At 28.5% G+C, this 27,994-nt stretch overlaps 1 long non-coding RNA gene across 1 annotated transcript; it reads left to right on the forward strand.

Annotated features, from left to right (window-relative positions):
* Positions 1-128: 128 nt before the first annotated feature.
* On the forward strand, positions 129-27,993 carry LOC147801253 (uncharacterized). Its single transcript, XR_015430101.1, has 2 exons — positions 129-375; positions 27,258-27,993. It is a non-coding gene; the product is annotated as an uncharacterized LOC147801253 (long non-coding RNA).
* Position 27,994: the final 1 nt, after the last annotated feature.

Raw genomic sequence — 27,994 nt, forward strand, 5'->3', positions numbered from 1 at the left:
GTGGACGTCCTCATCTAACTTGTGCTATCTGCTCTTCCGAATGACTATAGCTTATGAGCCATACTTCATAATGAGCGCACTCGCCTGCTGCGCTACCCGGTGGTGTGGTATGTGAAACTATAAATAAGAAAATTTTAATTCGTTTATTTATTAATTTATTCGCATACATATGCAATCAAAAGTACCAAATGCAAAGAATGACTTACAAACTGTGGTCAAATTTTAAAAAAAAGACAGTATAAATTAGAAAAGGTTAACACATAGATTCACCCAGGTTTATGGCAGAATTTAAACCCACTACCTCCAAGCTTCAGAGCTTTTGGCGACAACAATTTTTGGATACGCAGATCCCTTTCAAGTTTGATAAGACATTTGGTAAGGAAATTTTTGGTATTTTTTAAGTCATTCAAAAATATTGTGTAATATATGAATCATTTAACATAAATTTACATATATCGCCAATTGACGCTGTATCTCAACTTATGAGTTTTCCGAATTCTGTAATTCAGCATCGATATATGTTTGCTTTCATAATATATACAGTCCACAAGCAGCCTTTCATAATGATTCATTTTAGAATATTGTTATAGTTTGGCATCTGACAATTTACTAACCCTCTAAGCCTCCATCAGAAAAAAAAATTAAATTGGGGGCAACAAGTTGCAGTTAGGAATGGGTGTATACTATTTTTATTTATCTTCTAAACATAACATGCAACTTAACAAAACAGATACATATTGTTGCTATAAAGTTTGTTTGACTTCATTTAAGTGCTTGTATGCTACTTGCTTGTAAACGTCAAGGTTTTTCATTTCGAGACAGGAACCTACGACCCTCCGTGACGCATTCTGCGATTTTAGTATCTCAGTGACCCCGACTTAATAGAAATAGTCAACTAACTATTATTGTGATGAGTAATTGTGATTGAGAACAAGTCCAATTTTCATTCTGTAACATTGTCAAGATAATTCTTAACATTTCTGAGAGCCAAAATGCAAATATTTTCCTCATAAAGATCTCCTGTTTCTGAAGAAACAGAACAGAAACCGGTTCTGAAGCAAATAAGTTTTTCCCTTCTCAAACATACTGACTTTTGTACAGTCCGCAAAAAAAAAAACGAATCACCCTGAATAACTTTCGTTCTAATGATCGGATTTTCACGAACTAAGTGTCAATCTTAATGGTTCCTGGGGGTGACCTCAAATATGTTAATTAATTAGTGCTAACTATTAATTAAGTTACGAAATCAGACACAAAAACGTACTTTCTCTGAATAAACATATAATTTTTTTTACATATTTGGAATCTAGACCCTTAAATTAGTGGGGGTCGACAAAATTTTAAAAAAATTGGGTGGTAAATTGGGCCGCAATAAAGGTTTATATATTTGGCGATAGTCCAGAAAACCGCCAAAAAAAGTCGCCTGCGCAAATAAATATTTTAAGATAACCCATTGACTAATTCAAAAGAGGAGTGCTTAATTTTACTAGGTTGCTACGCAACCAAACTCTAATAGTAAAAAAATTGAAATAATGTTCAGTGATTGCTCGGAGGGGCTTAATTTATTGTTAATAGAAAATATCTGGAAGTTTCCAGGCCATAAACAATTTTTTTAGGGGATTTCTGTCCAAAAAGCAAAAAAAATATTATTTTAATCTCCTTTGAAAAGTAAATTTGAATCGATTTATAAATTATTTATGATAGTTTTTAGAATTTAAATACATGAACTTTTTATCTGAGACACAAGTGGGCGACCTTTGTGCTAAAATACAAACTAAGGTAGACAACGTTAAACGTTTTTTTGTGCTCTTTAACGTTGTCTACCTTAGTTTTTATCTGATATTATTTAGATTACACTGTTTTTACTATATTTATTCGAGGATTTTATACTAAAATAAAATGAGCATAACTTATTATAGCTATATACGAAATTTTAGGGATAATCATTTTTACAGTTTTAATCGAGTCTTCTAGGCAAGAAAGTTTGAGGGAAAAAAAAGTGCTTGAAAAATAAAATGTAGATTGTATAATAATTCTAATGCACATTCACAAGGCTTTCTATAATATACGATATTTCTTTTTTCTATAACTCAAGGAATTGTTGAATGTTTAGTGGCATTTTAAAAAGATTGAAATATGTTATGTTTAAGAATAAGATATTGAAATAATATGTTGCAAATTGTAGGATTCATTGCTTAAAAAATCGCTTCATTCTACTAGATATTTAGGTTACATCGTTTCCTTTGGATAAAGATGATTAGCAAATAGCATCCTCATGTTTCGATACATTCTGAAACTTATACGTTCGCAAATTCACCATAAAATGTCGCACAGCATATTCTTCAATTACGATAAGCTACATTTACCACCAAATACTGCTACTATGGTTATTTTTGCTTTCTTATATATATCTGATGATCTCTTTTTAAACAGAGCTCGTAAGATCCTTAAGATACTGAAGTGGGGGCACAAAAACTTAAGAGATAAAATATTTAATTTCATTAACTCAAAATGTTAATTTTTAAGTTAAATATAACTTTTACAATATTGATGTTCTTACATTTTTAAAGACCATATGAATCCTGATAAAATATTAAAATGCATATGTTTACTTTAACTAGTGTAAAATCCTTATCAAAATAATGATCAAGACCCAAATGTAAAACAGTATAATTGACGATAAAAACTCAACTGGCTTCAAAACATATGAAGAGGGAAGTAAAAGTCGACATGTTTCGAGTTTTCAAATATAATCGCCCATTCTCAAGATTTGTCAGGCTTGGATAACTTGTGACTTTTATTATTGGACGCTCAAAACATGTCTATTTTTATTATCATCTATTATTTTTTTAAATCAATGAAGTTTTTATATTTTCGATTCAGTTTCTTGGGATTATCCATTTAGTTACACAACATATTAAATTATTTCACTCGATATTAAAATAAGTTTTGCATATGTTATAGGCACAGGTTCTTAGATTGAAAAAATGATAATTCACTACTTTGTAAAAAAATTAATGCAGTAAAAAAAAAAATTTTTTTTTTGCTGCAAGCCTTTAAGGTCATAAAAAAATTCCGTTTACAATTGAAATTTCAAAAGTCGAATGTGAAAATGGAATGTCCCCTAGTACCAGGAATCGTATCTACCGAACCTAGTATAAATAGTAACAAGGACAACTTTTTTAAACAAGTTAGCGTTTCCGTCCTACTCGAAGTTGTTTGAAAAGGTATTTTTTATATATCGATTCCAAAGTTTATTCTACATATATTTCAGGGTATAATTTCGGAGTATTTCGATCGAGTTTATTTTTACACCCTTATTTGCTTAAAATTATGAAATAATTTACTTAAAATAAATTATTCAAGCTACATGATTTAATGCATTTATAGTATAATAATAAACGGAGCTTCCGACGCATATCCTTAACCTTAATACCGCTATCATTAAATAAATGGAATAAGCTTAGATAAATAATAAAAGTTAATTTTTCCCTCGTGTAATTTTCAAGGAATAATATGTTTCGATCAAACAGATTTCATTCTGGAAATAGCGAAATTATTGAGTAGGTCTCTTGGAGCAATATCATTCTTATCCTCTTTTGACGAAATATAAGAAAAATTAGTTTTCACAGTTTCTGTAAAAAGTATGTTAGCCTACTTGCCACGTTTTTTTTTTAAATTTTTTTATTAAAATAAGGTCGGAAATTGTGTATTGTGTGCACAGCTTCGGAATCCTTACAAATTTCAATTTTTAGTATTTCCTGATTAACAAAATAAGGCATTTTCTTGGAAATCATGCTAAAGTAAAAAATTAAACTAAATAGTTTAGTGTATTATCAGAAAAAAAATCTACTTGGTATCATAAAGAGTAAAAGATATAATGAAATAATTAGTGAATCACACGTGGTCAGAAAATTAAAAATTTAATTTCACAACTAAGATAGTAGGACGACATTTAAGATACTGAGATATTTTAAGACACTAAAAAAATTGGCTACGTATTCCACAGCTTTTTATGTTGGGTATCTTTATCCTCTTTGTAGTGACTTATAAAACATCAACACTATTTTAGATAATCTAAGTTGAAGTCACAAGAAACAAAAAAAAAAGACAATCAATAATTTATATTCTTTTTTCAAAAAAATAGTATGCTAAGTAAATGATCAGCTGTTTTGCATTAAATAATTTAAAACAGCTGAATGTTTTTAATTTCTTAACAAGGTTTTATTCTTAGCTAGCAGACAATAATTCTTTAAAAAAAACTTTACTATAATTTGAAAAGGAAACCTAAATTAAAGAAAATCTAAATTAAAGTTCTGAAAAATTATTAGTATATTAATGAAGAAATAATAAACGTAAAATGGAAAAGAATAAGAATTTTAAAATGTTAAAATTTTATTAAATAGTTGGTAAAATAGTTCTGCGATACACTTCCGGAAATTTCTTTTAAGATTAGGATGATATAGGGTAAACCAACAAATGAAGGAGCATTTCATAGATATTTCTTAGAAATAAGATTTTAAACGTTTTAATTTAGATTGATTGGTAAGAGTAGCTTACTACCTAACAATAGGAAGTTCTTTAACAATGCATTTAGTTATCTGGTCTTTGAGTCTTCTCTGGAAAAAGTTTTGAATTTGTTAGTATCTGTTCAACGCCTTGTTTCTTTGACAAAATTATAAGGTCAGTGTTTGTTGTTATCCGTTTAAACTACAATTAATTGCATATAATAATGCTTTTTCTTTTCATTGTGAAAAAAAGAATTCAAAATATGGTCATTGAATTTACGTTTTATTTATTTTAAGCATCATAACATAAGCAAGTACTGAGATTAGGGGGTGTTTATTAACTGGATTACAGAACGATGAAAAACCAATGTATAAACGAGTGTTCCTTTACTGGGATTTTTTCAAGTTAATGAAAATAAAAGAAAAATTTTAATTTTCTTGTACCTTTTGTCATATTATAAATCAAAATTATGTTAAAAATTTAAAAAAAAAAACTTCTAACCAGTGAAGGAACAGGCATGTTCCTTCACTGAGAATAGATTTCCCAGTGAATGAATAGTATGTGTGAAATATGATATTACTTGGATAATTAGTAGTTCAGCGACATAGAGGACTCCTAAAATTCAGTTAAATGTTGTATGAATAGTTCCTATAACTATTTTATTTAAATATGCAAATTTAATTTCTAAATTTATTTAAAGAATTATAATAATAATTAATTTATTATTTATCTTTATAAATGTAGTGATTAGTTATTACATCATACCTTAGACTCCTTAATAAACTATGTTTATTAACTAAATATAACAACTGAATATAATAATAAAAGCTTGAATGGAATCTACACAATACTATTGCTACATATTTCATTGGAAAAAGCTATTCATGAAATGAAACGATGACCGCAGCAACATTTTACAAATATATTGCAAATGTTTCTACCCATGGCTAATTAAAAATGCAATCAAATTCCTAATTTTGCTTCTTCTGGATAGGTATAAATCTCATATCAATTTGAAACTGAGCAAGTTTTGTTCCTCAAAACAAATTTTCTGGTTTAGTTTTCTACGTAATTCTTGGAAATCTCGTTAGATCTTGAAAACAAAAGAATTTTAAAACAATATGTCTAGAAAATTTTACATCCATTTTTAAATAAGATTTGAGGCATCAACTGATAAAGTTAAAATGCTTTTATGAAATGCGATATTTTTTCATTCGATGTAGAAAACGTTGACTGTAACAAATGCATGCAAAACAGACACCAAGAGTTAATGAGCAAGACAACTTATCAACAAAACACATGCTTCGAGAGTAACGATGCGCTATTTCTTCAGAAGCTTGAGAAGGAAATCTCACAAGTTATGTTGCAAATTTTTAAAGGAACATTGACAGAAAAGTTTAATCTCCCAAATATCCAATAGCCTGCGCTTTTCTCAATATTGAAGAATTTATTTCAAAAAGAACAATTGTATAATCAAATTTTGGTTCTGAAGCTGAGACAACTAACATTAATAATGAAAGTATCTTGAAAACCGATTTTGAGATAAATCCTCTTGAGGCATTGTTAGTTGCAAAAACGATTGGTTTCATAAGTAACTACTAGATATAAGTCAATGAGAGATGGGTTTTACTCAAACTTCGCAACTCCTTTTTCTCATTTATTATCCAGTGAGGAATTCTTGAAATGGAACTGGAAAATCAAAAGAAATTTCGAAGATACATTTACATTGGCCAAAAATTTGGAAAAAAGAGGAAGGTTAAATCAAAAGAAATAAATTACTCATGACGAAGAGAAAAAAAATACTTAAAAAGATTTTAAAAAAAGCTTGAAAAATATGAGGAAAAGATTAAACAAAAAAATGATCGAATTATAATAATAATAAAAACATCATCAGATTACACAATGATAAACATTCATAATTTAGAACGGACTATTAAACTGTGAGAAAAAAATGAAAAACATTTTTTTATAATTAAGTATTCAAACATATTTTACTTTCCATTCCATGACTGAAAAAAAAGTAAAATTTTCCACATTAACTATGGTTATATGTCGTAATTCCAAGAAAAATCTTGTTTTTAGACATTTGTGTGGCCTATGGATTCCTAACGAGCATCAAACATTATCAAAATTAAGTGTTCATTCTCTGGAAAATTTAGTGCTTATTCACTGGTAAGAACTGTTCCTTCACTTGGTCATCTTACAACTTATTATTTAAACCACCAAAAGCTTAAAACAATATTATGTAAGTTAGCTAACTTTTTTTTACATAATTTGCATTTAATAACAAATATGTCGAAACCATCACTTAGCTAAAATTACAAATTTTGAAATTTTTATGAATTTTTTTTAAAGGCAAGCTAAGCTTAAGTGTTCCTTCATTGTTTAGTTTACCCTATAAGATGTTGAGAAATTTGCGATGTTGTGAGAGATGTTTAAAAATGTTGACTACGTATTTTTATTAATATTTATAAAATATATATTCAAGAAATTGATAAATATATTATTCCAAATCTATGCATACGTATGTATATTATTGAAAAACAAAATAAAAAAAATAAAAAATAATCACATTAAATAAGCACAATCTGGTGTATTCTATCAGAAGCACGCTTTTTTAAAACTAGACATTTGTTGAATAAAGTGTTTTTTATTCAAAATTCTTTACTAAATTACAAATAAATTATTAAATGACTAAAAAAGAAACATCGTATTTTATAGTGTGAAAGAAATAAAAATAAAAAGATTAGCAAACGATTATTAGCGAAAAAAATATGAATGAAATTTTACGCAACGCGCGCGAAGTCAAGTTCCTCCCAAGTTTATCACATTTTAATATTAATCGCCCCAATTAGTTATTTCTTTATTGTCGCCAAATTATTTTTTTAAAAATAATTAATTTTAATTTTTCTCAGCTTCTAATAAGTAAAAACAGTTGAAACTTTAGATTTTTCAATTGAAAAATATGTAGATTAATATGGTATAAAAAAATTCATACCTTATAATTCAATATTTTTTCATCCTCACTTTAATTAAATAATAAAAAATAATAAATAATTATTAAAAATTATTTTTTGCATGAAATTATCTTTGGGTAAATGAGTTTAATGAGTGGGTGCAATTATTTCATTAGTTTTGAAAATATGACTGAAAACGCAAAAAGCGAAATTAACATTAAGGGGTACGAACTTTGAATCGCTCTCCTGACCAAACTATGGGGACCACATTTCCCAGATTGCGGCTACCCCCTATATTTTGAAGATAAGAAATCCAAATATGTAAAAAAAAATGCATGTTTATTCAGAGAAAGTACGTTTTTGTGTCTGATTTCGTAACTTAATTAATAGTTAGCACTAATTAATTAGCATATTTGAGGTCACCCCCAGGAACCATTAAGATTGACACTTAGTTCGTGAAAATCCGATCATTAGAACGAAAGTTATTCAGGGTGATTCGTTTTTTTTTTTTTTGCGGACTGTACATGCTGACTGTTTTATGTTTATGCTCTTCTTTATTTTGTGATTTTCGGTGTTGCCAATCCTTTGCCAATGGAAGTAGAAGATAATTGCAGTCGGGGATCTTTTCATTTTGCTGCATATAGCTCAAATTCAGCTTTAAAAAAATGAACTTATAATACGTGCTTGAAAAAATGAATATCGTGCAAAAGATGTTTTAAGAAAAGGAAAATTGTTCGATATGTGTGTTTTAAAAATTCATATATCTCCAAATATGTGTTTACGAAAATTGAACTAACTTAAAATCTTAAAAAACGCATCAAAGAAATTAAAGCACGTTTTTCTTGCAATTTCTAACAATGAACGTAAGTTTCATTGAACACCTACGTTACATTAAAAAGAAGGGCGTACCGAATCAATGCGATTTTTTAAACACTACTAATATTCACTTCACACTAATCACTTATTAGTTTATCTTCTATTGATGCACTAATCATAACTATAGCTTGAGAAACGAAATCAAACTCTACGTTTATTTTCGTAAATAGTCTTGTCTATTTTCTTAAATACAGATTTTGAGCTATAGACATCTTTTAACACGCATTTCATGCAATGTCTACTTTTCTCAATAGGGCATTTCAGCTATGTCAGTTTTCTTAAACGTGCAATTAGACCTATTTTCAAAATAAAAAGTTCCCCCAGCTCAGAACAGTCTGCCCAATTTATTCGACTACCAATGTTCAACTCCGTAGCTTTATAATTTTGAGTCCAATCCAGAAAACAAGGGAGCTCCTGGATCAAGCATTGGGACAAACTAGCCTTCATGAAGGACTTTTTGAGGAAACTAACCCACCTTGCGTTACATAGAGAGGAAAACCACAAAAACCTCCCAAAATTAGCCAAAAGGTAAGGGGATTCAAACCCATGATCCATCTACCACTGAGGATATTTTAATTCACCACAGTGGCTGTTGTGAGCTGGGAGCGTAATCCGCTAGGATCAGCAATCAGCCACCTCTGAGATTCGAACTTGGGTCACCGCATTGAGAGGCAAACGCTCTATCCCCTGCGCCACAGCAGCTCAAGCTAAAAATACATTAAATATCTTTCTATTTATACATTCCTTGGCAACTCATTCTTTTTTTCATCATCAATTTTGAGCTATAACCATTTCTTCAAACGCGCATTTCAAACAATGTCTACTTCTCTCAATTGGACTTTTCAGTAATGTCCCTTTTTTAAAACGCGCACTTAGACCGATTTTCAAAACAAAACGTTCGGCAACGATACGTTAAAAATTTTCTATTTATAAATTTGTTGGCTATTCAGACTTTTCTTTTTACCTTCGATTCATTCAATTTACAACTCGGAAAATCACTCGCTATAGAAGGTTACATAAGTTTTTATGCATTTGTCATTTTTATAGGGTGGTAAATAAAATGGAAATCTGCTTGATAGAGCCGACAGATATAGTTTATGTAAAAAGCAATATAGGAGATTTATGATAAGGTTGTTGGAATAGAAATCCATCCGTCGACGTTTGTTGAACGTCTGAAGCAATTAAGTTAAAGCACTTACCAGAAGACCACCTTCATAAAGAGTAAAACCGAATATCCCTCTGCTTCTACGAATATCTTTATGACTACATTTATTGAAAGGAATTGTTTAGATGGCAGTCAATTGATCACATTCTGCCATAAACTTATTTTCATTAATAGAAATATGCACTTAAATAATTTTCCCAACAAAAATATAAAACCTTTTTATAGTCTGATCTCAAATAAAGTAGGACATCGACAAGTGAACATCTGATGAAAGACTGGTAATTTCTTAGTTGTGAAATTTATTCTGAAAATCGTCGTCAGAGACTTAAAAAAAAATCAATAAATTTCAAATATTTGTGACAGGAAAAAACAAAATATTTTAATAACTTTGGATGAAAAGATGTTTTCATGGGTTCATATGCTATTTTAATTGTGTAAAGAGCTAACCAGAAGCAGAGAATTAATTTGAGCAGACAATTTTGTCTTTTTAATCCCAGCGTTGAATATATTGGACAACATTTTGTATAATTTTATCTCTTAAACAATACTAAATATTTTTTTGCTCTTACAAAACGATTGCTTATGTAAGAAAAGTATTTAATTTTAACTTCGTTAGTAGAAATTTTTAATTACAGCGAAAAATTAAAAAAAAATGAGATTTAATTCGAGTAACTTTTTGACAGATTTATGCTAATTAATTTATAGTTGTAACGAATACAAAATTAATTACAGAAACAAATTTTCTGTGAATAAACATTCCTTGATGAAATCTAATTTTTTTAATCTTCAAAATATGGTAGGGAGTAGCTTCAATCTAAAAAATAGGGCCTCGCTAATTCATTTCAGAAGCGGTAGAAAGTTCAGCCCCCTTATTCCTAATTTAGCTAAAACTATTAAAACAAAGCAAACAAAATTGGGCACACAATTTTAAAACTTGTTAATCAAAAGATAATTTCACTCAAAATAACAATTCTTTTGAATATTTCTTACCTGGTACTATTTAATTCCATGATGAAGTAAGACATATTTTAGGTTATTCGTCCCGAAGTGGACTGATCGTAAAGACACGGTTCCCAGTAGAACACCGAAGTCAAGCATCACTGACTGAGGTCAGTAGGCGGATGGGTGACCACTTTGATTAGCCTGCGTTGGGACCGAGGGTACTCGGTATCGGTCCTCGTTGAACTGATGACTGACTCGTTAAACTATTAATGAGTATTAGACTTCGCACGCAGGTCGTCGGTCTATCAAAGCAGGTGAGCCATCCCCTCTGCAGAAGATCGAAAATGCGATGTCACGTCTTCGGATCATCCTCAGGGAAGTTTCCTAAACCGTCACCAATAGACCTACGTAAATAAAGTACCTACCTACCTATTTAAGGTTATTCTCGTTAACCTTTAAATATAATGGTTTAATAATGGTTTAAATACCGAATAAAATTATGTTTAATTTTTTTACTAGAAATGCCCTTATTATACAAGTATAGTAATTTTTCCAGAACTGTTTTCTCCGTCTAAAAGTGATATAATTGTCAATTTTTAAAGAGATATCAGTTATTTTGCAATAAATTAGGATGATAAATTATTAAATCAATGTACTTGAGAGTTAACTGTTACATTATTCCAGTTAAGTTTGTTTTCAAGTAGGGAAATAACATGTCATTTGAAAATATTCACTTTTGTTTCCCTAGCGATTAATCGATATTTTTTATATCAATACATGAAAAAAGTTTGCTTAAAATATTAATTCAAAACATAACACTCCAAAACAGTTATGAATATTTATCTGATAGCGAAAACTGTCGATTCCCATTTGGTAAATAAAATACTTCACGTAAATAATCTATTATTTACAAGTTCATTACAGAATACAATCAACATACAAGAAAAAAATATTTGTCTCCATTTAATTTTCAATTTATGTTTCATTGTTTTCTCGTTATAATTCTCCAGAGAAAGATATGGCGATAATTAAGCTAGTACTTTAATTGTTCATTTCTATTCAAAAATAAATTGTTCACTTTGAATGATATATAAAAAGCACGAGTAAACATCCAAAAGCAAAATAGATAAAAAAAATTTAACACTTATCTTTTAGATGTCGATAATAAAAAATACTGCACTGTGAATATTAATTGAGATAAAATGAAAAAAAACGTTCTTTACTGAAAAAAGAATGTTTTTATTCATGCTTTGCATTTATGTATGTTACCATTGTAGTATGAAATGCTAGACATTGTATAGAATATATAGTGCTTTAAGGTAAAATATGAAATATGATAATTGTTATATATTTCACAAAATCATTGCATTGAATGCCCGTAGGCTTTTCAATAGTCATTATCAAGAATACCTAGGCAATGGGGAGTTGACTGATCGGTTTTAGGCATTCTGGATTATATACAGTGAACGAAGAAAAGAAAAGAAACAAATTGAATACTTTTGATCAGATGACCAGATTGACGCGTACTACACCTCAATCTTATTGTGATTCGAAAACCTAACCTTAAATATGCTAATTAGTGTAGACGATATTTTAAGATACGAAATCGGGAACAAAAATGTACTTTCCCTGAATAAACATACATTTTTTTGACGGATTTCGATTTTATGCCCTCAAAATAGAGAGGGGGAGCATCAAATAACTTAACAATATAAATTTAATAGTGATAGGGTGCAATAACAATAGAGAACATATAATATAATAATAATAGAGAACAAAAGAAAGTTTAGGCCCCTCAATGTTAATTTCAATTTTTGCATCTTTCACCAAATCTCGAAAACAAATGTCGCGGAAATCGAACAATTTTAGAATACAATCACAAAGTTTTTATATTTAAAAATAAATTTTATAATGAAAAAAATCATTTTTAATAACTATTTATAATTTTAAAATATTTTATTATATTTTAAACATATATATATATATATATATATATATATATATATATATATATATATATATATATATATATATATATATATATATATATATATATCACGTGACAAGCACATAAAAGAGGACTGATGTTACATTTGTGTCCGATTCCATTAATACGTACCTAGCTACGTAGAATCCCAGTAGCTACGCTGATCCTAGAAAAAAAAATTTATTTACCTGGCTCTTGCAGTGAATGTTTGTGAATGGGCTCCTCAATTGCTTACCTTGTCTCAAAGTATCCAAAGTATGTCTAAAAATGATAATACAAGTGCGGTTAAGTTTAATTGTCTGTTAATGTTATAATTTTATTTAAATTTTTTTGAAACATAAGCAAATTCATTATTAAATTATCATTTTTCTTTATTTTGTTAGTAAATTCACTAAGAAATTGCTTAGAAGTATTTTAATGCAATGATAAAGTATTATTTAAGATAACGCATTGCTTAATGTATTTCGCTTTTAACTCGGCTACTTAAATTAGAAAAGAAATATTTGTGAATCTCAGAAAAAAGTATTTAATTTTTTAAAAAAAAATAACAAAGAATTTTTTATGGCTAAAGAAAAATTAGAAGTGAATTTGTATTCAAAAATCAACTTCATGTAATATATTTTACTGCAATATTAGGTAAGAGTTTTTACTAATACATATTTATTTATAAAATATTTGGAAATTGAACTTATAAAACAATTCAAATCCAGTATAGTTATCAAAATTATTTGTTTGTTTACTTTGAAATCAGTTGTAAATTATATTTTTTTTAAATATTTACGTCTTCATGTTTTATAGTCAGAATTTTTTTTATTTCCTGGCAGAATAAAGGGTATAGAAAAAGATTATTTTATAAACGAACCAAAATTTACTGAATTTAAAAGCATGTTTGAACTTATTCTGGCACCAGAATTCAGTGACGAATGAGGCCAAATAAACCTTTAAGACATTTCTTACAGTTCAAACCATGTAAAATTGTGCTGAAAGATCAACTATTTCTCGTTATAGTAAATGAAATAAAGCTAATATAGTATTTTCTGCAATGAGAAATAACTTGAAAAATTGATTTTAAAATTAGCCTATCTTACATCGATTTCTTTAGTGCTAAAATTAGCACTTTTAATATATGAAATTTTTTTAATGTTGAATTTGTAATGTAGATAACTAAGATAATAAAGCTTCCATAGTTTTATTTTTATATGAATGATTCTTAAATTGCTGATAAAAACATTTCTTTCAATTTTTATAAATAAGACTCAAACCATTTATTATTAATTTTAGATTTTAAACTTTCTGCTAAAATGTATTTTATATTATTTTAATATTTCTGATGAAGATTCCAACAAAAAAATATTTCGAATAAATATTATTTCCTCAAGTATATGATTTCTGATAATTTTTGAAATTAAGATCAGTAATAAATAGTATTTATTTTACTAATATATTTTTTGTATATGTAATCATGAAAAAAAAACTTCTTAGAATTTTTTTCTTTGGAGTTTCTGATAAATATTTATTCGAATTAGTATTTTTGGTAAATAATGCTTCTTTAAATTATTTCGGGTCAGTAATACTTCTTCGATGTCTCTATTAGATAATATTTTTTCGAGCTAAATATTTTTGATAAGCTACATTTTTTCGAAATTTAAAAATCCTAATTTAAATATTTGAAAACATAATTTATAGTTAGGAAATCAAAACAAGTATAATGAGAAATATAAGAACGTATCTTTAATAATTATTGGTTATTAGTTACTATAGCTATATATGTATGTCTATATGAATTAACTAGTTTTTGTAATTTAGAACTTCAAAATTAAACTAAGATCGAAATTAATTTATTTTCAGCGTATTTATGCAACACATAACAAAAATATTTTCATTTTATATTTATTATTGTTTATCAACTTTGCCATTTGCATCTTCAATGTGCACAACAACAAACGAAAATTTTAAAAGTGTAATATTTCTGTTATTGAAAAGGTTTTCAATTCTTAACTGCTGATCCCTAAAAAACATATCACTAATGGGAATACTTATTTTCCTATTTGTTAGCTCTTTCTAAATTAGAAAGTAACCTAGTTTAGTAATTTCATAAAAGTCATTTTTGCGAAAATATTTTATGCCACATATTTACTGCTGATGTTTTCTAAATTAAGAAAAAATTTAAAGCTTAAAAGCGATGAGTTATTATGAATTTTAAGGCAGATGAGCCTTATGCCTAAATAAATAATTTAATACATCATTTAAAACATTTAAAATATGTATTTAAATTCTGTATACAAGTTACTACTACTTATCAAATCGGAGAGATGATACTTTTCACACACACAGATATATATATATATATATATATATATATATATATATATATATATATATATATATATATATATATATATATATATATATATATATATATATATATATATATATATATATATATATATATATATATATATATATATATATATATATATATATATATATATATATATATATATATATATTTACAAGTGCATAGAGCCCATCAAATAAGTTAAATATACATAAAAAACATGGAAAAAATGAATTTTAAAAAGAAAAAATATCAAATGTTTTGAAATGTATAGTTTTTTTTCTTCTTAAACAAAATAAGGAAAAGATATGATCATCGTCAGCTCACACGATTATATCCGCAAAAAAAGAGGGATTTCTAATATTGCATTAATATAGACGAAGCAAAGTATATAAATACAATAGTATGAGGAGTACTAAAAAAAACGAAACGAAAATGAAAGCAAAGCGGCAAGGATTAAAATTACAAGTAAGGTTGCTTATTTAAAGTTAGAACTCTTAATCCTAACTAAAAACAAATTTTGCTATGATGCTACAAATTTTGAAATTTCAAATATGAACTTCTAACAAATAATTCAAAATTAAAATTTGTTATATTTCATGTCCAAAATGATTCTTTACCCAATTAATAAGCAATTTTTGTTAAAAATGGCGCGAAGCTGTTAACGCCTGTCTTATTCTCGGCAGCGAAATCTCAGTGTGCTGATCAGAGATAAGCGATGAGCTTTCTCTGGCGGCAGACAGGCGAAAAGATTTGTTATTGGTAATAGAGAGACGTAAAAGATAATCTAGTGTCTTGCTTTGTATAGAAAGAGTAGAATATTAAAGTGAGAAATTAGACTACTCATTGCATTTCGAGGGCATTACCTGACTTTTTTTCGCAAGTTCTATGAAATCGTGATCATAGTGGAAAGATCTTTATGGTTGTATTTAATAGCGTTGTAACTCTTATTATTTAGTGAATTTAATGTTATTTTATAATCACAAATTTCGAGATTTTCTTTCGTTAACTTGTTATTTTCATTCAGCTTGTTATGCGAATCAATAGAATAACACAAATCAGCAGAAGACACAGAATAACAGTCTGCTGTACGAATCAACGGTTTATTTACTTTGTTACGTTTTTAAGCTTTAAGCAGGCGGCTTAGTTATTCATTCCTCAAACTAAAAAAAAAATTATCGTTTGGTAAATAAAGATGAATTTTCCTATAATTCGAAGAAATTTATTATTGGCCACGAGCCTTTACGTCATATTCTAGTTATTTAGCTATTGCCACAAATGAAGAATTGGCCTAGTATAATATTAATAAAATATTTCACTTAAAATTTCGAGAAAACATGAATTATTGAAAAACAACATAGATACGAATCGGTTAAAAATGGACCACAATCAAACTATAATAAAGTAAAACTTTAACTTTTTCTCACCAAAGAATAGAAAAAAGCCAAAGTTTAAGTACCTAAAACTCGAAAAAAAAACTTGAATTTAAAAGAAAATATTTATTATTTTGCTAATAAAAATTATCAGGACTTGAAAGTGGAAGAACCAAATTAAATTTTTAGTTTATTAAAAAGAAAATTTAATTTCTTGAAAAAGAATCGCCAATTTCTTGACATTTAGAAGAGGGAAGTTATTGAAATCAATTAATATTTTCTTCTGAATTTCTGTCTATTGTTACGAGTTTGAACCATGTAAAGGAGGAATAACTTTTAACAAATTAAAAAAATAGATCATAGACACTTATTATTTTCTCAAAACTGTGAATTTTCTTTTTATTAAGATTCTGAGAGTCATTTTCCTGACTATTGCTAGCTAAAGAAGAAGAAAAATGCAACTTAATAGTCTAAAGGCTAGAATTCATTAAAAAAAACAATTAGTAACGTATGCAAAATATTTAAAGAAACACATTTGAAAAAAACGCAATGCATTAGAAAATTGCTTTATAAGCACTTTTCTCCTCTAGTCACGAGGTGATTGTTAAAATTGTTTCATTTTTAAGGAACCATTAAATGTAGCTAGTTTTGGTGATTGTTTTCCTCACCAAATACATTACAAAAATAAAATCTTCAGATAAAGACACAACAACTACTTAAAACAAAATCACATTTTTCCCGAAAATATTTGTATATCACTGAAAAAAATTTAATTCTTAAACATCGAAACGTAAAACTACACACTATGTTATTTTATTATAGCTGCAACACTGTAAAAAATATTCTATTACATTACAGAAAGTTTCTGGCAGAAAAGTGGCCAGAAATTATCTATATGCCACGGAAAAAACAAGTTGATAGAAATTTCCTGCAAAAAACCCTGCAGAACAGAATTGTACCCACCGGATATTTTCATTAAGTCAGGTAACGGTCCACACTTTCGCGCGTACGGCAGAGAAATTAGGGTAGATGTATACCCTCTTGCTTGCATATTGAAACAGTTCGCCATTCGGATTAGTTTTTTTAATTATTCCATTTTTTGTGAGATTTTTTCATGATTTATGAGATATCGAAAATCATAATGTTTGAAAGAATCGCCGTAGAAGTTTTATTTTTCTCCATCGTACAATTTAGACTTCTTTAATTATTGTAGAGTGAGTGAGTGAGTGGGTGAGTGAGTGAGTGAGTGAGTGAGTGAGTGAGTGAGTGAGTGAGTGAGTGAGTGAGTGAGTGAGTGAGTGAGTGAGTGAGTGAGTGAGTGAGTGAGTGAGTGAGTACCACTACAAAATTAAAATTCCAATTCCCTAGTATATAAGACGCGTTAACTCGATTCTATGTCGGGGTACCTTTTCATAGATAGAGGTTGATACGGCCGAAAACTACTATCGATTTGAGCTTCGCCTACTTTGATGGATTGTCCATATTAAACAGTTAACTTGCTACTTGTAACTGCGACATTATCCATCTCCTCGCACTGTTGCTATTCAGTCTCGATTACACACAACGTATTCACTCGACTGCTAAAGGCAACACAGAAGCGACCACGACAGGGAACTTAATACAGCTCACACGATCAACAAGCACGGTGATCTTAATACAACTCTCTCGGCTTCTCAGAAAACCGCAATGAATCAACTAGTGGTATTCGTTCATCGAATTCTATTGCAGCTTTAATTCTGGGGGGGTACCTTTTCATTGTTGAGGATTGACATGGCCGATAACTACTATCACCTCATTATCATATTTAATGAAATCTGGTTCAATTTATCAAATTATTTGTTGTCCTTTTAACTCCAAACAAACTATATCTAACAAATGCAATATTTATCAATGGTTACAGATCTTATTTGTTAGCAGAAAAATAGGTTTTTTGATAGATTACGATGTAGTTCAACAGTAAATTTCTGTAGTTTCAGAAAACAGAAATTTTTTGTGGGAAAGTAACGAATTTCTTATGTTTTTTAGTAAAGATTTTTTACAGTACACATGCTAAAGAGTTTAAAAAAGCATAAAGAGAAAGCAAGCGAAAACAGTCTAGGAAGCTCAAATAGTGTGCTAATATTTGTTTTTTTTTTGGGGGGGGGGGTACTTAAAACTCGTGAATACTCTTTGTAAATGACACTCGTTTTCAAAATGTCAATAATTATCTTCGTTTGTACGAAAAACGCTATTAGTTTAAAAAATACATTAAGCGTAGATTTTTTATATCCTGGACTCTGTTTTAAAAAACGTTTCAATTATTTTTTCTGTTCTTTAGAAAAATAAACAATGTTTTTGCAGTTTTTTTCTTGATCGATCTTGGTAAATATCAAAATTAAATTTTGAGCTTTATTTAATCTAAATATTAAGTATTTAATCTATTTAAACTTCAAAAATTTTCTCCTCTTGCATAAATTACGAGACTTTAACTAAGAAGAATTAAGTAATTAAGTTGAAATTTTCAAAACTTCAAGGATATCAAAAGACAATTTTTGCATGAACTAAAGGAAATTTTCGTAGTAAAAGAGATATTTAAAAAATAAAGTATTTAAAGAACGAAATATTTTTAATAATACTGATTTTAAAAAAAAAAAGAAAAATGAGTATATAAATTGCATCGTTATTTTTAATAAAACGGTTTCTAATAACATATAATATATATTATATGAGCCATATATATATTATGTGCATATATTATATGAATAAATTATATAAGCCTTGCAGTTTTTATTCATATTATTCATCTTTAAGATCTTGATAATTGTTTCAATAAAATTAGAAGAAAAGATCGATACTTGCTTAGTTTATCGTCTAAGATCACTAATTTACGGAATAAAATCACTCAAAAGCACATGGTTGCTAAAAAAACACCATTTAACAAAAGTAAACAAAGAGTTTTGAATATTATTAAAGAAATTAGTATTGTTAGTATCTAATATTAATAAAGACGACTAATTCTTTTGCATTTCTGCTTTTAAATTACAAATTCCATCTATAAGCTTAACCAGTTATTAAAATATTGAACGCTTATTGCTAGAATGTGTAATAATTATAAATGCAATTATTTTTGTTAAAACTTGGAAATCATGACTTCCAAGGATATAACATCTTCTTAATTTTCCTTGTAATTTATAGAAGCAACATGACATATAATTTCAATAAAAAAAGCATTTAATAAAACTATTTGTTATTTTTAAAGTAAAAAATTTAATCAAAATATTGACTCGTTCATGTTCAGTTCCAAATAAAACAATTTTGTGCTTTAAAAACAATAATTTGAACTTGAAAAGAAGTTAAATTCAAAAGTTCCGGATTTCGATTTTGTTGTAAATATTCCCAACACCAAAAATTCTACCAATTTAAGAGTATATATGTTATTATATGTAAGTGCATATATTTATATTGATTTGTTGCAAGTTTTCCTAAATAAAATCAAAAGTTCCACCAATTTAAGTGTATATATGTGCACTATAACGCTTTTTTTTTTACCTCATATTGATAAGTTTACTTTATTTTTCTTCCTTCATTTAAAACTCATTTACGATTACGGTATTTTTTCGTTTTTGAGACATACATGCATAATAAAGAGAAAATTTTTATCTTAGGATAATTATTCTTCATTTCGAAATCCCTTCGTCTCGTAAAGGAATGCATTCTAAAAAGAACTTTTACATTTATTCCATTAAGAAGTTTTATTATATTTTTAATTTCTAAATTCTATTATGCTTATATATATATATATATATATATATATATATATATATATATATATATATATATATATATATATATATATATATATATATATATATATATATATATATATATATATATATATATATATATATATATATATATATATATATATATATATATATATTTCGTTGTATTTTTCTGAAAGAAGAAGAAGTGTAAGAGCTAGTGAAGGAATACAAATTTTATTTTGTTCCACCGCAAGTTTTGCCAACCAATGATTAAAATTTATGACTTTGGCAGACATCAACAATAGGTTTAAACTTATTGAAGGAAGGACTTCTTTGCAGGAAATTCAATAACTTACCATTTGTTGGAAAGACGTTTAAACCGAAAGAGTTCTTCTTATTTTACTAAAAAAGTTGTGTAGACCACAGAACAGCTACACTTATTCTGGAAGAGAAATTTTTCTTGTTAGATTTTTGAATTCTTATATATACATTAAGTTGTTCAGAATCAAACACCCTCAATATATATTCATTTACAATTCTTTAAAAAAATTAAAAGAGTACAAAAGAAAAGAGTTGTAAAATATTATTTATGTTTGAATAAATCGAAAAGAAATCGAAATTAACGAAACACAAATGAGGGAGGTAGGACTGAAAGCATCTAAACCTGCTCGATTGTCAGAGGAGACAGAGATGAGTCGAAAGGCAATCATTAAAAACACATCCTAGTTTTTTTTTATGCAATTAAACTGATTTAGATGATTTTCATCCCGCCTTTCTCACTAGTAATTGTATTTATTTAAAAAGCCTTTTTGTTTCATTCTTTTTCAAAAATATTAATTTCTAATACTTTTTGCTTTCTTTTTTGGCAGAGATGTTTACAATATGTGTTATATATGGTAATTATAGAACAAAATGGGGGTTAACAATGTTTAAAAAATATCCCAGAAATAAGGATTAAAAAGTTGGACCTTCTCATCTAACGGGATAAATAAACGTATTTGGGAGCTGAATCTACTTTTAACTAATGCCATAGTTTCAAACTTTATACTTAATCTTCATATCAATTGCACATTAAACTGGCTCCCAATGATCAGAAATTCAGCAGGACTTCGTTTGATAATGTCGAAACACGTGTGTATAAAATTTTAACAAACTCGGAGAAGCATATGAATATATTCTCGGAATTACACGAAATAAATCAGAGAAAGTGTTTCTAAGGCAATAAAAAACAAAGATTTATAAACCGAAATAATAATAGAATCATGATTTTTAGAAGAAAATGCTAACCAACAAATGAAATTATTCAAGTTAGGCAATTTTTTGCCATCACATTACTTTTAGTGTGACATTTTTGTGTTATAAAAAACTACAGTTATCCTCTGTGAGGAAAAGAAAGAACTTTACGTGGAATATTGAATCAGGGAATGTGCTCTTTATTCAGCAAATGCTTAGGTTTTCTTTTTGTATAGAATCGCATTTTTCTGTCAGACGACAGCGCAACTTAATTAAAGTTCTGTTTTAGCAATGTGATATTCATCTTAATTGGACAAAATTGTGAGAAAAAAAGCTCAGTTAATTATCGAGAATTTCAATTCTGGAAAAAAAGCTAATTTATAAATTATGGTTTCTTTCATGTGGTACATTAATCCGCTATTAATTGATTCCATTCTAATGGTATTACTGATATCCAGCTTTTGTTGCTTCTACAGATTTAATTCAAATATATTAAAAAAAAGAGTTTTTACTTGTAAATAAGTAGAAATATTGCTTCGAAACTTCGTAGCCTTTTTTATTTATTTATTTCATTCCTCCTAAGTAATAAGGAAATTATTTTTTACAAAATTTAGAAAATATTTTGCTAATAAATTTTTGTTTAAATGTATAAGACATGCCAATTTAAAAGGGCCCGTGATATATAAAAATTTTTATCGAATTTTACTTTTTTTTGTAATTTACCAAACATGCTACTCGTATAAAGATTATATATTGTTGCTCAACCTACACTATGAAAAATTTTGAAAGCTTTTTGACCATTATATTCGGCAACCTTAATATGGGGAAAATTTGTACCACATTTTTGTGTTTATAAAATCTGTTTACACGATACAACTTGACCACTAAAATATATTACTTAAATAATTAACAACTAAAATACTTAAATAACTACTTGAACGGAATTACAGTTATTTTAAGAATGATTACACCATATTCCTCAACTTTCTCTGGTAGACATTTTGGAACATTTTGAACAGAAATTCAGTTATTATAAAAAGGATTATACCATACTGCTCAACCTTCTCTGGTAGAGATTTTGGAGCATTTGAACGGAATTACAGTTATTGTAAGAAGGATTATACCATACATAATATTGTATATAATATTGATTATACCATATTGTACATAATATTAAAAACTCTAAATATTTATAATAACTGCAAATTATCACATAGGGGAAAATCCATTATGACAAGTCACGGCACCATTATGCAAAGCTCCAAGGTATGCTTAAAAAAAACATCAAATTTTACCATATTTACTATCATTTTTTAATAATTGAACCATATTTTATTGTTAATTTTACCGAAAGTCACTACCAAAAGACTTCGGTAAAATTTACCGTACTTTTTATGTTCCCATAGAGCAAGAAGAGCAGCAAAATGTACCACAGGCTGGTAGTTTTGACCATACTTCTTATCTAAGTGTAGTATTGGTTAGAAAATATTATTTAATAACTGTATGTCAATGGTTTAAAACTAACTTAACTAAAATTAAAACTTACCTAACTTTAAAACTAGCTAAACTATGTTCAATTTGTATCTATAATCTTCATATTACCGTGCATTTCTGCTGCAACCTTAATTAAGTGTTAATGTGAACTATGTTTTGGATTGAAATAAATCTTAGTATCAAGCAATCAATTTTAAAAAGAATTAAAATGTACAATAATATTGTGATTCAAGTTTTCATAATTTTGAACCATTGATTCAAGTTATCATCCCATTTTTGAACCATGTTTCCGTTTAAAATATATGATAGTATCGTGTAATAAATTTTAAGTATGTTGCAGTTGTAATTTATATACGTCACACTAGAGCTACACAATGGGCTATTGGCGACAGAGTGGGAGGAATACTTGAGGATGATCCGAAGACAACCCTTAGGAAAATTTGCCATAGAGAAGCCTATGGTAATCTATGGCAACCTATGGCTACCATAGAAATTTGTATGGCAAGATACCATACGCCTATGGTTACCATAGAGATTTGTATGGCACAACACCATAAGCCTATGGCTACCATAGAGATTTGTATGGCACAACCCCATAAGCCTATGGCTACCATAGAAATTTATATGGCAAGATACCATACGCCTATGGTTACCATAGAGATTTGTATGGCAAAACACCAAAAGCCTATGGCTACCATAAATATTTGTATGGCAGTATACCATAGACTAATGGTAACCATAAGGATTTGTATGGCACGTCACCATTGGCCTATGGCAACCACAGAAATTTGTATGGCAGTATACCATAGGCCAATGGTAACCTTAAAGATTTGTATGGCAGTATACCATAGAGAAAAGTTGATCTGACAACAACTTCTATGGAGTCCTCAAAAACATCTTCTAAAAGAAATAAATATCCATTATTTCACCCCGAAGTTAATTAAATTCAACATGTAAACCCACAAGGCATTCCTGGTGAGTCTTTTCCGGCCTCCGGGTGGCCAATTTTTCCATTTTTGAGTGTTTAAAATCAGATGTTCCATTGATTTAGGCTTAGAGTATCAGACCGCCATATTAACGTGTCATCCACTACAAGTGGAATCTTTCGCAAACTTTGGCTACTTATTTTAATATTTTTTCGATCTCATTCTTGGTCAAAAACAATTTATTGCAAACGCCTATGCGATTATCTATCTGAATTTATTAAGTTTTTTAATTTCCGGCTGTCTGGTACTTTTATCAGCGTTTACATTCTCATTAGTTTTTTATTTTAATTCCACTTAGGTTCTTGCAATGCTTTTTTACATTATCTTACATATGTTAGGGCTTTATATTTATTTTTTGTGTTTAATTTTTGCTTGCCATTAAATTGTTTTTTATCATGTCTCTGTGTTTTACTATTTTACAACTAATATTTCTTAAGTATCCACATATATTTGTACAATGTTCTGTTACATGTTTATACATAGCTTAGGGTCATCACTTAACTAGATTTGCTGGATTACTGGTTGACAATTGTTTTGCTTCAATATCATCAACTGAACAGTCCCTGGCCATATCATCTGCTGCTATAACTAAAAATGCTTCTAACAATTTAATCTTTCCTTAAGTTTACAACTTTTTCGTCATAGTGATTCCCTATACCCAATTAATTTTTATTTACTATCCCTGACCAAGTGTAAATTTGTCAATAACAATTATTAATTTCACCAATTTTAATCATGTCTTAAACATGTTTCGTATTTACCAATGCTTCTATATTGTGTTCTCTTTTCTAAATGTGCTTAACACAACTCAACATAAATTTTCTGAGTTTTTTTATCCCTCACTAGTAGGGGATCAACTAATTTAGCCTGTTTTCTATTCTTAGCTTTTCATAGTCTAATACCATCTTTTTTATGGATAAAATTTTGTTCACATGCCACCACTGGTTGCACCGTTACATATTCAGCTTTTGTCCCGTTTGATCTATTTTAAACTAATTTCGCTTCGACCACCGGCCCCACTCTTTATCTTTTGAGTTTTAATAGTATTTTATTGTTTTAGTAGTCTGTTTAATTTTTAGTTTAGTATCACATATCAAAATTTAAAGAATTTTCATACTCGCTCCGACCATCGGACCGTTATTTTGCTTCGCGTTCTTTTAGGTTCCTCTAATATCTGAGGCTTATCTAACTAATTATGATACCAATCAATCAAATTAACGTTTTTTATACTCGCTCCGACCTCCGGACCCACTTTCTATTTTCTTGTTTTTACAGCTTTAACAAATATTAGTTGCCTGTACTCAATATATTTTGTTCCTAATCAACATAACCAATATTTTCCCCACTCGCTCCGTCCACAGGACCCATTTTCTAGCGGTTAGTACTAACTGTTTGAAATTTATTTGAATAAGAACCGCATACAAAAAGGATTCTGCAAGTAAAACAGGAGAAGTTTATGAAAGAAATTTAAAAAAAAGCTTTCTGGATATATATTTATTCTACAATTATTAAGTTTTGCATTTTTAATATCCATTGCGAAGGATTCTTGTAAGTAATTATTTTTTGACGTATGGTAAAATATCAACGAGAAATGTTGCCATAGCTGTATGGCAAAGGTATACCATAACCTATGGAAAAATATTTCTTCATAAACTGTAGCACATCTTAGTTTTATGGCAAAAATTTGCCATATAAAAAATGCCATAGGATATTCCTATGGGGTTTTGCCTATGGCAAAATTTTGCCATACACTTTTGCCATACACTTATGGCAAAACTTTGCCATACAAAAAAATGCCATAGGATATTCCTATGGGGTTTTGCCTATGGCAAAAATTTGCCATACATGTATGGCAAAATTCTGCCATACGTATATGGCAAAATTTTTGCCATAGGCAAAACCCCATAGGAATATCCTATGGCATTTTTTATGGCAAACCTATGGCAAATTTTCCTAAGGGAAGCCATACCAACGTTAATCCGCTGCAGAGGGAATGGCAATCCGACGACCTGCGAACGAAGTCGAGCACTTCACGGTAGAGCAGTTTAACGAGGACCAATAGAGCGCACCCTTAGTCCAATCGTAGACTAATCAAAAATGCAAGCAAAAAAAAAACAATAATGCAGAGGAATAAATTTAGAAAAATCTCATACAATTTCCATTCATTATTTTTTAAATATAAATTTTATAAAATAACGCGTGAAAATAATTTAAAATAGTACTAATTGCTAGCTAAAGCATTTTATTTTCCTATTGACATCATCATTTTAATATTTTATTCTCAAAAAACGAATTTCATGTAATAAGCATTTTGCATTTTGTTTAGAAAATATAAGAACATTTCCAAAATATTTCTTTGTAATTGGTTTCAATTTACACGATCATTTTAGCGTGTAATAACTCCTTCTCAGCCAGTTTACAATGATCATTACTGAGCTTAAACTTTTTTTTCTCTTTTTTATCAGTGTCCCTTTATTAATCATTATATGACTATTCTCTAGCATAAAGCAACCAACCATTACTTGATAATCAAGCCATCTTCCAACATTTCACTTTTGTTATTATTCTTTCATCAAATAAGGATTTGTAAGAGATGATAACTAATGAACGGAGAAATTCCGAAACATTGGTGTAAAAAGTTCTAGAAAAAATAACTCTTCTAAATGACATTTCATGCATTAAAAATTATGTAATATTTCAATATTTATAAAAAAAAATTTGAAAAACATAACATCTTATAAGAAAATTCATGTCTATGAATTGTTATTTTTTTGTAATATTTTTTTATTTTGAATTGTAACTTTCAGGAAATGTGGCAATTACATTTTATATATTTTAATAATAAATACAGTTATTCAGCAATATTTGTGCAGTAAGTACGGAAAATTCGCAAGGCTTGCAAGTGGTACGATTTAGGAAACCGGTTACTTAATTTGTACCACCAGCTCCCTAAATTATAATAGACCTAGAAAGTTTGAGAAAAAATTAATAAATAAATAAACATACCATAATTAAGTGTTTAATATTAATAGCAAATGCTATACTACATTTTCTGAGTCATTACGTGTCAGTAAATGGTATTGAGAGTCAAAAGTCAAAAATGTTGCCCTAAAACATGACAATATGTTACTCAAAAGCTAATTAAAAGCTAGAATAGATTTTAAAACCGAAACAGGATAGAATTTAGAGCAATCATTAATTAAATAATAAACCATTAGATTTATTATTTGATAAGAAAACGGTTTAGTTATGTTATAGGGACAATATCTTTGGACAGGCAGATTTTTCATGAACTCAAGCCCCACAACCCAAACATTGCATCATATCTTCATTTAAATGAGGCTTACACAGAAAGCGAAATCATTCATTAGGATTAACTTCAATTATCACATCATCCTCTTAAACCGAATACCGAAGCAAGCACCGATTTTATTTCGATTTCTTGCTCCGAGGTGCTGGTTTCTTAGATTTTAAGTTACTGGTTTCCATTTTTCTAACTGCATTTGTGGAACTAAATTCTCTAATTTTATATTCATTTGCAGCTCCTTAAACTATTCTTTGGTGAGTTTAAGTTCATTTGATAGTTCCAGTTTATTTTTATAAGAGCTGCTTGTTAAAATTTCCTCTCTAAATTTGAAACTTTCTTGCTCTTAGGTTTTGAAGTCATGGAAATTGATTCAGTTAAAAACTTCAGTACAGAAGAAAACATTGAAGAAGATTGGTTTGTTAAATCAATGGCAATCAATACTTGCATCGAGAAGAAGCTCAACAATTGGATCAATTGATTCATCACAATTAGTAAATTTTCTGATGGCAAAAAGTCAGTTTCGCTAAAAATTGTTGGATCAATGGACCACACGCTAGAATACTTAAATCCTAGAACAGAATTTTTAATTGTTGCTGCTTTATTATAAGCCTCGATCACTAGATTAGAAACCTTGTATTGTGTGATAATTAGGCTAGGATAACCATCTTTTAACTGCTTGAATAACGTATAGTTTAACGAAACGACCTGTCCAGTTGTTGGAGTCGATGCGTTGTATGTCTTGGTAACTGTAACATAATTACTCCAGTATCCCAGGCCAACTCCAAAGTGTCATGATTTTTTGGATGAGTCGAATGACTACAAAGAAGAAATTGAACTTTTCCTTCATAGTTCAGCTTTTCTGTATCAATAAAGTGTCGAAGCCGCTTAACAAATAACTCAGAATTAATTGTTAAAGGGTATAAATTTTAATTAAAAGGGATTTCGGTTTATCTTGTTTCTGAAACTTCATCTTAATTTCCTGGCGGTGTTCCAACTTTAAACTCATTACACATACTAATCCACTAAAAAATAAGCATTGGTGGTGCGTATATACTTTGCTGCTGTAAAACAACACACATCAGTG

Source organism: Parasteatoda tepidariorum, chromosome 11, assembly GCF_982258835.1.
Source record: "Parasteatoda tepidariorum strain Cologne lab strain chromosome 11, Ptep-v5.0, whole genome shotgun sequence".
Classification (NCBI taxonomy): Eukaryota; Metazoa; Arthropoda; class Arachnida; order Araneae; family Theridiidae; genus Parasteatoda; species Parasteatoda tepidariorum.